This window comes from Gavialis gangeticus, unplaced genomic scaffold, assembly GCF_001723915.1.
Source record: "Gavialis gangeticus isolate Ggan-Ray unplaced genomic scaffold, GavGan_comp1, whole genome shotgun sequence".
NCBI lineage: Eukaryota > Metazoa > Chordata > Crocodylia > Gavialidae > Gavialis > Gavialis gangeticus.
The window spans coordinates 146995842-147008271 of record NW_017729025.1 but is presented as its reverse complement, the minus strand read 5'-3'; positions in this window follow the sequence as shown (position 1 = coordinate 147008271).

Below are 12430 nucleotides of genomic sequence, written 5' to 3'. Positions count from 1 at the left end.
ACTACATGGTAGTTCCAGCTATGTGTTCCGTAACTAGAGATAAGGTAACTAGTGATAAGGTAGAAAGTCCCAGGATGGGCTTGTGGCTCCTTGTGATTACTTGTAAGGCAGTGACAAGTTTGGGAAGGGGAGTTTATACTCTGTAGGGAGGCCAACTGATAACTGCTGTGGGAGAAGAGGAAGGCAGAGATAATATTATGCTGCCATTTTACATATCTGCCAGTCTAATCCAGAGTGGCTTAGCCATTTCCTTCAGAGAACAATGCTCAGTCACCCCAATGAGTCTGAAGTGTCATTGATAGAGGAAAAAGAAGGAGCAGCTATCCAGATCTTACCCAGAGAATGGTTTTAAGTACCTGATGGGACAGATGATGTCCCATGGGCTCTGCTTTATATGTAGGGGGCAGTGAGAAGTCATATCCTGACAAGGGGAACTCAAGAAGACATTGGAAAATGTGATGGAGGATCAGCTTCCTATGTTTTACTGGTTGTGTATTTCTTCTATAATGCGTCCTTTAAAGCACAGCTCTCAGATCTAAAGGACATCCACATTTTAAAGTCAACCTGCAAAACTATATCTACCACTGTCACCTGCTGGTATTTGAATCAAATGTGATACAGCATTTTTTTCAACACTGGGGTAAAAGAAAGTACCACCTTCTACAAATAGAGCCTCAGGCACACTGCAAACTGAAAACCATCTTAAGTAACAGTAAATCTCTCAGAAACCCATGAAAAAAAAATTATTTATTTATTTAGTTATTGCACTCATACTTTTGAGAACCTAATACTTCCAACTGTGAACTTTTAACTGTTGAAGCAACTGAACAAAGAGTGGTCAGCTGTAGATACGTCATGGGGCAGCTAAAACTATATCACTTTCTTGTTGGGATCCTTTCACCTGTGACAATGAAAATAAGGACACACACAGATGAAAACAGCCAAAGGAAATCCAAAGGTTCCACAGGAAGTGGTGTTGAAACAAGAGACGCTTTCCTTATAATCTGGCTCTGTATTTCTAAGATGTTGTTCTGTTGAAAGTCCCATCTTTCAGCTCAGATGTAAAACTAGATTTTGGTTTACTGTACCCATAAAAAATTCCATGGTGCTTACTAAAGGAGTTGTGCTATTCACACCTTTTTCTTAACTGAAATTGCAGTACTGATCATTATAATATGTTCTGCTCATCTTAAAGCCAATATACAAAATATTTCTGAAATTAAATTTAGTCTGTTTGACTTTCTTATGAAGAATACCTGAAAAGTTTATTTTAATGTCTAAGTTCAAAGGTAGAGTGAAAACATTAAATGCCATGTGCTTTGTGGGAGAACTTCTTGGGTGGTGTCAAGGAGAGGTCTAAATATGTATATTGAGAACTTTCTCACTGTTAAATCACCAGGAGTGTTAACTCTTTAACAAGGAACTCATTTTTCCACAACGTGTTTGTGAGGCTTTGCAGTTAAATAGGTGTTGTAAAAAATCTAAATAAAAATTCCTTCCCTGTTCAATTGCCACAGTTGAGCCAAGCACATATTCTTAAATCCCATTGACTGCAACAGGGATAGCCAAGTACTGGACTGCTTTCCTGAATCAGCATCCAGCCTCTTGTAATGTCACAACTTTACTACTTATCCAGCCAAGAGTTGTACATAAAGAAGCTTTTTTGCTGGGGGGGGGTTCCATTTGGAGATTCATGTCTCAGAAGTCTTTCAAGCCACCTAAAATTCAACAGAATTCAGAAAAAAAGTTTTCAAATCACCTGCTTGCATTTTAGGGTGAGGATAACTGGTGCCTAATATGTTTTCTCTGGAACTGCCACACTGGAAGAGCTAATCAAGATGGTAGATGTGACCTTGATCTTGATGGTTCCTAAATCAAGAAGCCAATATTTCTCATGTAGCGAAATTGCTGGCATAAGTGTTAAATTAGTGGCACTATCTGGGGCACGTGTATTCTTCATTCTCATGTTTGAACTGGTACATAATTCCCAGTCTTTACGTTTTCTTTTAGAGATCTGGCTATCCAACTGAGATGAGAACATATTGAGAGGTGGCGTCAAACTGCAGTAGTCATTATCTTATAACATTCCCGGGGCAGTTGCTTACATAGTAAACTAACATTTGAAAAGTATTTACCTATTTTTAGCTGGCCATGGAAAGGGAACCTTTTTTTCTGAGGCTGTGCCTTCCAATTTTGCACTTCATCTCAGCTTCCACTATCTGTTTTATTATGGTTTCCCCAGATGGAACTGCAAGGGAAGCTAACACCCTATGACCAGTCAGTATAGTCTGTGCCCTACAGTTTTGGACTCTGGTACAGAGTGATAGGCAGATGTGATTAAACTTCCATTATACAATTTTATACTCTGGTTGACGTGTAACCAGATGTGGAGCCTTGGATGTATACAATACAAAGGCCTGTCTGCTCATCACACATCCACAGGCATCCATGTCTGAAAAGCTGACAGGTGTCATCGTTATCATTGACACTGCTTGACAAAATGTCAGATGTACAGCCACATTCTTCAACCCACTGCTGTTATAAGGAACCTGCCATACAGTGAGCTTGTAGTTTTTGTTAGTGGTATCCTTCTCTCAGGCCAAACAGCGGTATCTATGTGAGAAGGAGGGTAATGAAGCAGTGGAACAGAGAGGTTACGGAAACTCCATCCTTAGAGCTTTTTGAGACCCAGGTAGACAAAGCCTTGGCTGGGATGATCTAGTTGTCCTTTTCAACCCTAATTTTCTATGGTTCTATGATTATATTAACCTTTTAAAAAATGCATGTTCAGACAAACAGTTTAGTAAATGTTTGTTCTGGTGCTTAAGAAGAGCAAGTGAAAGAACAAAAAAAGGTGTATATGGAACATGGACATACTTCTTTTCTATAGCTTAATCATCATGTATTCTATTTGCAGAGGGAGAAAAAAGCACATCCAAAGCAAAAGAGATAGGCAAGGATGATAAAATCATCAGTTGCAGCCAAATAAAATGTTATATTTAAATATATGTATTTTCCAAGTGCTTGAACCTTCTCAAATGTTGAGTGCTCTGAAGACTCAGGTGGTGGTAATACAAATGTTGTTTTTATGATTAGAGATGAAAGGAGATAGAACACATTCTCTGAAGATATAAAGGATGCTTCAAAGAGAAGGTTATATAAGTTAGTTAGCGACTTCTCAGGTCATTCTACAGGAGCTCCCAAATAACCAGAAACCTAGTGGAAAAGAAGAAAATGGAAGTGGATGGAACTATCTTTCTATTGTGAGTAGGCTTTTCTACTGCCTACTGTGTAATATCTTGAGTATCTTCCAGTATTACCTTAAGCAGTGTGACCTAACATCTGTTGTAAGTTCATTCTCTCATCCTCCTCTCAGAGCAGGAAACGTTTGCAGCAGTGTTTTATTTTAAGATTTACACACACCCTGCTGTATGCCTATTAGAGAAGTCACAGTCAGTCCAAAGATATGCACCTTGCACTTGGTGCTGGTGCTTACTTCCTGTGACATTTGTTCCACAGTCACAGCCACTGAGGAAGCCTTGGTTTCTGCACAAATTATCACTGCCCTTGCTGTACAAAATTCCATTGTGCTAGAGGAAAAACGTTTCAGCCATAACCTTTATTTGAAGCTGTAGTTGGCATTTTAGATATCCTGGGCCCAGGCTATTAAGCATCTTTGAAGATTAGGATTGAATGCTTGAACTTGATCTTATATTCTATGGGAAACTACTGGAAGGAGTGGAGGAAAATGTCTGATATATTTGCAGTAGCAGCATTGTTGAGGAGATATGAAGTGGCATCCTCTGCATGTTCTTAATTAGCAAGCTAAATAAGGGGGTGGGGGAGAGGGCTCTGCTTTTTCCCTGTTCCTTTTGGTATTACAAGAACCAAGGAGAGGTTAGGCTCTTGTTTTAATTCCTGACTCTGTATCCCTTCTCAGGCTATCACTTTTGATCAAAGAGATAAAATACAGCTTGTGGGACAACTTGGAAGCTTATTAAATCACTGCATGTACACACTACAGTAACACACTCCTTCACATCTGCTGAGCAGTGTGTCCTGGGAAGCTATCATATCTTAATTGATTTGAATGTTTGAATTCTTAATTACCCCTGATTATAAACCACATGATTCATTTCAGATCCAAATTTAACTAAGAGAAGCTAAGGTTACAGCAGAAATTTTTAAACATTGAGCAAAATAGGCACACATTCTCTCTTGTGCTTTCTACTACTGTTTTGTCTGAGGGTCCTTATTCTATCACAGTGTTGGGTTGAATCAATTTATGTAGTGAGGGAGTTTATAGAATGGATAACATACCAATGATTCATCCAATGTAATGTATAACAGATACATGTGTATATACATGTTTTTGTGTCTTTAGCTTGAAATTCAATTGAAGTGTCTCCACACACCTTCAACTGTTTCTCCAAGATTGGATGAGAGAGTCTGGGAGCTTCCCAAGTACTATCTAACTAGAAAGGCCATATTAGAACTGCCTAAGACAATAACTTAGGGAGCTAAATTACAAATTAATTTGAAGCTAGGAAAGTATGAAATGCTCTTGTTCTGTTTTCCTGGAATTTATTTAGTTATTTGCCAACAAAATGACTTGCGTTCCATCTTGGTCCTCTGTATTATCTATTCGTTCTAATGAACTCAATTGACACCATCCAACTAAATTCACAGAAAGAACCAAACACCCACAGATTACCAGCCATTAGCCATTTTTAATAAAGGTGGAAAAGTGATGGAAACAGAAATTTTATTTCAAAAGCTTCTTAACAAAATGGGACATAAAATCAAAATGTTTCATTCAATTTTTTTGAAAAAAAGTCATTCTGAAATGAAACACTGAAATTTTTCAGTCGCAAAATCTTGAAACGAGCCTTTTCTTTCCATTATTTTTTTAAATTTTGAAATGCTGAGCCTCAGTGTAACTGCTTAGACACGATTAATAAAGGGTATGCTAAAACTGTCATTTGACCCCAGCAGACTTCCTGCCTATGGCAAGGGGGCTAGACTTCATGATTTCACAAGGTCCCTTTCAGCCGTTAATATCTACGAAGTCATTTTTCTCTAACTAAACTTAGGTAAAATAACCCCATTTAAAAAAACATTTTCCTGCTGATGGAAATGCATATTCCAATGGGATGTGGTTCCTCTAAGTAGCTCAGAGTTTCTGCTCCTTATTTACAAACTGGCAGTACATACATACTGTGGTACATACTAACTGGCAGTAGTAAAGGATGAAAGTCCTAGAACAGTGGTCTGCAACATATGGCCCATGGAACCAAAGCACTTTGCCTTTACCCATGCCTGTGCTGGAGCTAGGCAATGAGGAGCTGCACTAGGGCCCAGCAGCTGGACATGCACTCATCCCACCACTACTTCTCTCCACCTTCCCCTCCCCTAGCTGCACTGCAGGAGCAGCTTTGAGCCAAAGGGGAATTGAGCCAGGGCTGGGCAGCACCCAGTCACAGCCATAGTACAGCTGGGGATGGAGAGAGCCGGTGGCAACCTGGATGCATCTTCCAGCTGTCTGGCCCCATCTCAATTCCCTGCTGCTCTGCATCCAAGAAGCAGGAAGTGTAGAGGGCTAGCCCCTGTTACTAGGAGTAGGACAGGCAGCTGATTGGGTAATGACTGCAGGAGAGGGCAAAATGTAGTCTGCAGGACAGGCTAGCACACTGCTCACTCAAGCTTGTGGAGGAACTAATAGGATATCCCTGCACCTACTGCTAAGAGGCAGAACTATAGAGGCAAATACAGGCTGCTGAGTAAGAAGTCTGCTGATAAATGGTGAGTGGCACCTGAGCCCTGTTGCAAGAGGAGCAGGAGTCGGGGGCTATATAAGCCTGCCTCCAGCTAGAGGGGTGGTCTGGCTCTGATTTCTGCAGAGAAGAGCTGCTAGGAAGTTACTGCAGTGTGCTTTGTGAGGCTCCCAGAGGGAGAAATGAAGGCTGTGGGCCTGGTGCCTGCATCTAGCAGGAAACCCAGGTGGGAGTGAGCAAAACTGAGAAGCAGCCTCAGCCAGATGTAAATCCTAGGTGTGAGTCAGTTCATAGACTGATATGGGGAAGGGCCCTAGGAAGGGAATCCCAGAGGAATAGCTGATAGTGAGGATAGTCTAGGGGAGGACAAACCCCTGGCTTCTGTTGGAGCCAGACTGGAGAACTAGGTTGTGGCTACAGGGAAAGTGTGGAGGCCATGGGGCATGGGGGCACTTTGAGTAGAGCCCTGCATGGAGGGAGAGATCAAGATGGGCAGAAGCTAAAAGAGACCCTGAGGCCAAGACTGAACATCCTGCATCTCTGGGATCCAGTGGGCCACAGCTGAATGGCTATAGGCTGAAGGCAACAGCCCAGCATAAGTTGGGGACCCACAGGGCTGTGATGGAGAGAGGGCTGAGGCCAAGATAGCCTCACATGGGTCTAGGAGCCAGCCGGCTATATGGGCCAGAGCTGAGCAGTTATCAACTGAAAGCCACAGTCCAGCACAGGTCAGAGATCTCCAGAGCTGAAACGGAGATGTGCTGAGGCCCAGATAGAGCCTTGTGAAGGTCTGGGACCCAGCGGGCTGCATCAGCAAAAGCTGAATAGTTGTAGGCTGGAGACAACAGCCCAGTGTTGGGTCAAAGACCCAGAGGTTGAAACCAGTATAGGGCCACAGGGTCTGGTGCATGACTAAGTGAAATCTGCAGGGCCTGGGTGTAGCTATAGGAGTGGCTCAAGGCCATGATTATTGCTCTTAAAACAATCAGGATTTGTAGGGTCACTTGGGCCCAGTGTCTGAGAACTGGAGTTTGGAGAGAGAGCTGTGCAGGAAGGGGTTAGTGCCTCAGAGAGAGACAGATGGTACTTAGGACCCAGCTAAAGGCAGCACCAGTAGAAGCACTACAGGTCTCAGGGTGACGGCGTCCCAGTGTAAAATAACATTGTCACTAAGATGTTGTAGGTGAGATACTGAGGAACTGGAGTGGGGCAGAATTAAGGTGGCCATCGGGGGGCCTCACAGCGCCCTTTAGGGGCTGGTCTTTTCATAGGGAAGTGTTGGGACACGTGGCAGCACTGCTTGGCCCTGGCCCACTGCTGAAGCCACCTGGCCTCCAATGGACTGGGGTCAGGTTGTTCAGGCCTGTGACTTGTAAAGGTTGCCAGCCCCATGGACTAAGATGTAAGACAATGCAGTAGCAAGTCCTATGAGTTTGTGGCTACTGGAGTCCCTCCTTTCCTGCATTTGTTACCCGATAGGTAATAATCCATTAGACAAGACAAACAGGGTACATAGTTTATAAAAACAGAGAAAAAGTCACTTAACCTGCCATGGTCTTTCTAGATCAGTGGTTCTCAAACTTTTTTCTTCACGGACCACTTGAAAATTGCTGAGGGTCTTGGCAGACCACTTAATCTCCGTCATCAGAAAAAATAAATCAAGTACAGGGCCAAGTACAGATATTCTCAATTGTTCCGCAACCTTTCTGCGGGCCACGTAAATGGATCTTGTGGACCAGTGGTGGTCCATGGACCACAGTTTGAGAATCTCTGTTCTAGATATTGATTTAGAGGCCTTCCCTGTGGTCTTTAGAAAGATTTCAAAACAAAGGCACAAAGAAGATTGTGATCCCTTGCTCACAGGTTTCAGGAGCAATAGGGCAGTGTAGAATGATCCTTTGAAGGTCTCTCTGGCACCAGGTTCATATACTCACCTGACAAGGTGCTTACATCTCAGATGGTTACTACAACCTGGCTACTAGATTACTTCATTGCCTCATTATCTTGAACGATCCTTGAAAGAGCTTGTCTCCTAAAGGCAGCCGTCTTTCTCCCTTCCAAAAGGAGAGTGAAATGCTGACCCCATTGGCTAATCAATTTTTAGCATGTCTCTATTGCAGAAAGAATTCAGCAGCTAAGTGCAAGTGCTCAACGTGGCTTAGTTTGGGTGGCAGCAGCCACACTGCAATGGGTACAGTGTCCTCAGTTGTACTATATGTGAGTTACTAGGATTCTTGCAGGCACATCCTATAGTTGTCAGTGCTGTACTAAACCACATGGTTCCATGGGTTCTTTTTCACTGTTAATTGTGGGAGCAATTGCCTTGTGTCCTGGGCACAAGGGAAATTGTGGAATAGATCTGGAGAACTTTGAACACTTGAGGGATTTAACCTGTATCCCCAACGCAAACTAGTCAGTCAAATTCATTGCATTAGCCAATGCAAACTAGTATCATCAACCCAAGTATAGACCTCGTGGCTTCATCTCACAGGCACAGATGAGCCAGGTAGCCTGGATTGAAAGCAACTTCTAAATTTGAACGAGAATTTTGTGAGAGGAGGAGAGGGACAAACTTTCTCTGCCTCACTACTGTCCTTTGTGCTACAGGTAAACTTAAAATGGAAAAACTGGAATAAGGTTATGTTTGCCTATGTTGAATTGCCTTCCAGTTCTCTTGCGCCATTGCTCATTGTACAGGAAAAGATAAAATTGAAAATTCAAAGGTATTGAAACGGCATGACTGAGATCCAGTGTTGCTAACTTAAGTGATCTTGTTGCTAGAACTAGTGAGTTCTTGGGGTTCCTAATGACAAAATGCATGTATCAGTTTCCTGTGTTCAGTTCTTCTAAACTGTCTACTAACAACTTTTTAATCACTTTAGAAGGACTACTTAGTGACATCTAGTCCTTTTTTGAGGTTATTCTGGTGACTTCCTGCTTTCAGGAATTGGCAATTCTGTTAAGATGTGTTGTAAGCGTGTTTTCTGAGTCACTTCCCAAAGGGAAAAGTATGTGTCAATAGTGTTTTATTAATTAATTTGCTTATAATACACACACATGTGCATACACACATGCACTATTGGAGTAAAGGTAAAAAAAATGCACTTAAAGCAGAAGGTGAATTATAGTTGCTGAACTAGTAAGCAGCAGAGACCCTGAATGTAAGACACAGTTCTGAGAGGTGCTGAGCTTGTTTGCCCACAGAAGTGTCTGTGCCATGACATAATTACAGTGTGAGGGGTTAGTGCTGCAGTTTACCAAAAGGCAAACTAAGAAGGGAAAAAGAAACACAAGGGGTCTCTGAGCCTTTCCCACCAGTAGGTTAAGCTGCATGGGCCCCAGACAGAAGAAGGAATCGTCTTTAGTGGGATTTCCCTATCCACCTCCTCATTTCTGCAGAAATATCTGAACCCTGCTAGTTTCCTTTGCCTGAGAGTGGGCAAAAAGGAAGAACTTTCCATTTCCGTTCTTCCTTCTCAAGGGAAAAGGAAGGCTTCTGTCTTCCTTTCCCTTTTACTGAAATCCAGGGGAAATTGTTACAATTCTCCATTTATCTCTAAAAAAGAAAGAAAGAAAAGAAAAAACCTCTCTCATGTGCAAAACCTAGAGAAACAGGTGCACTGAATGAGGCCTCAATCCTGCAAAAAAACCTGAGCGCATTGGAGTCAAGGTCAGTAGTCTGACCATCCAGAACTATTTTAAAGATGCAGCTAGACAAAGCCTTGGCTGGGATGACCTAGTTGGGGATAGCCCTTCTTTGAGCAGGGTGTTGGACTAGATGACTTCCTGAGGTCCTTTCCAAGCCGAGTTTTCTATGTGATTCTATGAACATAATTCAGCATCTGGAGCCAAGTGCCTACACAGGGGAGAGTGGTAATATTGTTGATCATGAGTGAATCTAGGATTTTAAAAAGGGGGTGCAGATGGTGTGGTGCAGCACCACATACAGCAGAACACATTTTTCTCCAGGTACAAAGGAACTAAAAGCTTTACTAATATGCTCATGGCCTAGGGCTCTATTATTCAATTTAAGATCAAAGCAGAAACAATTATAACTCTATTGGAATGTGCATAATTTGCTATATCTTATATTGGATATTAAAAACACAACAAACCAGTCAAAGTATTCAAAAATGTTGTTTCTTTAGTTTATAGCCATTAAATGTACATTTCTTCAGATTCATAATACAAGATCAAGCCTTATGAATAGGGTGGCCATTATAGAGGACATTCTGGTTTCTGCTACTCTGTCCTCTGTTGATACAAAACCCAATGCCTTTATGTCCTGTAATTTTCTCATCAAGATTTGATGAGAAAAATACAGGACATAAAGTCTTCCGGTTTCATATCAACAGAGAGGACAAAGGACAACCAGACTGTCTACGATGGCCACCCTACTTATGAAGCATTTTTACAGTGCACCCAATGCTTCTCTGAAAGTTGTTTCCACACCTGCATTAATATTTTTAGCTAGAGTTCAAAAACAGTCTACAGGGTGAAATGGGAGCTATGTTAACTGGAGTAGCCAACAGACAGCAGAATTACAGATGAAAAAATAGCTCGATTAGTGGAACGTTAAGGCCATTATCAAAGGAAAGAGGGTTGTTTACACCTGTGAGATGAAGAGTTTAGAAGGTATCGGGTAGATTACAATGAGCCATGAAGTCGAGTGACTCCCTTGCTGATGCCTAAATAGAAAAAATGCTGCTCCCCCTTCCAGGCCATTTTGTTTTATATTTTGAGTGAAGCAGGAATCAAAGGGTGGCACAACCACACCACTGTCCCCCTTGTTGTCCCCTCCCCTAGTTTGCCCCTGCTATTGATGCACAAAATCCTGTTGATGCTGACAATAACCAAATTGCAAATGGTAGATAATATTTTCTATTTTTTCCCAATTCCATGCCCCCCCCCCAAAAGAAATCACAGTAATTGTAGGAGTTTGAGATAACAAAAGGTAAAAGATTTTGAAAAAAAGAACGTACTTAACAAAAAAATCCCCAGCAGGCCACTATCCATTTTAACTGGTTATTTTTATGTAATATATTTACAATCCATGTTTCATGAGCTGCCCACCCTTTTCCTGCATGTTCAGTTTGCTTGAGCAGGTGTGCCTTTGGCAGGTGAGTATCTGCAGCTGGTGTATTTAAGGAGCAGGCAGGTGGATTGTTCTTTCTAAACCTGGCTTGCTGCCACCTGCAGGACTTGCACAGAAAGACAAGATGTTACTGTGAAAGCCACCAGTAAGTACACATGAGGACCTATGATTTTAGGGAAAAAAGTAAGTTGCCTCAGAAACCCTCCTCCATTGACTTCCCTCCACCTCTGTCCCCCCACCTCCATTCTGCCCCTCAGTGGTTGTGGGACGGGGGAGGAACAGAGGAGGAAACACAAAGTAAGCTTTTCAACTTCAAAAATAAAATTTTGCGTGGTGAATGGAATGAGGGTGCTGTGCAGGAGGTTGGCTTCTTCCTTGCCAAAAAGCAGAGGTTTCACAGGAGGAGGCATTCCCCCAAAAGGTACTGTAGGAGTTGTGCCCCAAAACAACTATTCATAGTTTCATAGTTGGTAGGGTCGGAAGGGACCTGAGCAGATCATATTCAGGGGAAATCCTTTGAAAAAGCAGCCCTTGCAGGTCTGATGAGCCATATACCTCTCTAAAAAAAAACCAAACCCAACCCAGTTTCACTGGATAAAGAAATAGCAATCCAGTTGCTCTGTCCAAATGCCTATCTTTAACACACCAGCCCTATCTACTTTGGGGAAAAAATCGTATCGGTCCTACCATGTCCAGCTGCATTGGTGCTGGGCTTAATGTAGACTTAGCTTTATTGGCTGCCAGTGTTTTAAGCCATCTTGTAACACATGCTGCCTAAAACTGGGGTGGCTCTTAGCATTTCACACCAGTGGAAACAAAGCAGTGTTAACCATGACAAAAGAGCTTTGAGGAATGTCTTTAGTGTAGCTAGGGTTTCAGAAACTTCTTGTAAGTAGGGGCATTGTTTGAATACTTTTGAGATGGGCAAGTTCTCTGTCAAAAAGCAAACTTAAGCTCCTGTTGCTTATGAATGTCCACCTATTTGTGTTTTTTTTAGCCTGTGAGGACCTCTGGTGGACAACATGAATTTGCAGCAAATATTATTTATGTAGCATATATTATTGTTATATTATGGATTTGGGAGTAAAGAAGGAAATCAAGGGACAGGAAAATCAGAGGGCCGTTTTATTCCTGTTAAAGACCATTGATTTTTTCAATACTGCTCAAAGCATGGTGTTCCTCAACATTATTCTGTATGACATATGCTCCATCTCTAAATCTCCTTGCTAACTCACTCAGAAAGCTGGGTGCTCCTTTTCGAACTCCTCATCACCTGAAATCAGCCAGCCAGCAAATTACAGTCTGGATCACATCTTCTTGTATCTGCTTTCTTCCCATTATACCCTTAGTGATTCCTGTGAAACTACCTTCCATAGCTTTATACTGGTTGCATATTTAGTGGTCATTTTTTTTTAATAATGTACAAAGAATGAATAGATGCAACTCTCCATCTTAGGCCCTGCCATGCTAAAAGTAATCAGTAAAGCTTTATTTGGGTGGCGCTTGCCTCCCACATGAATCCTTTCTATCTCTGTAAAATGCTTATATTGACCTTGTTAGG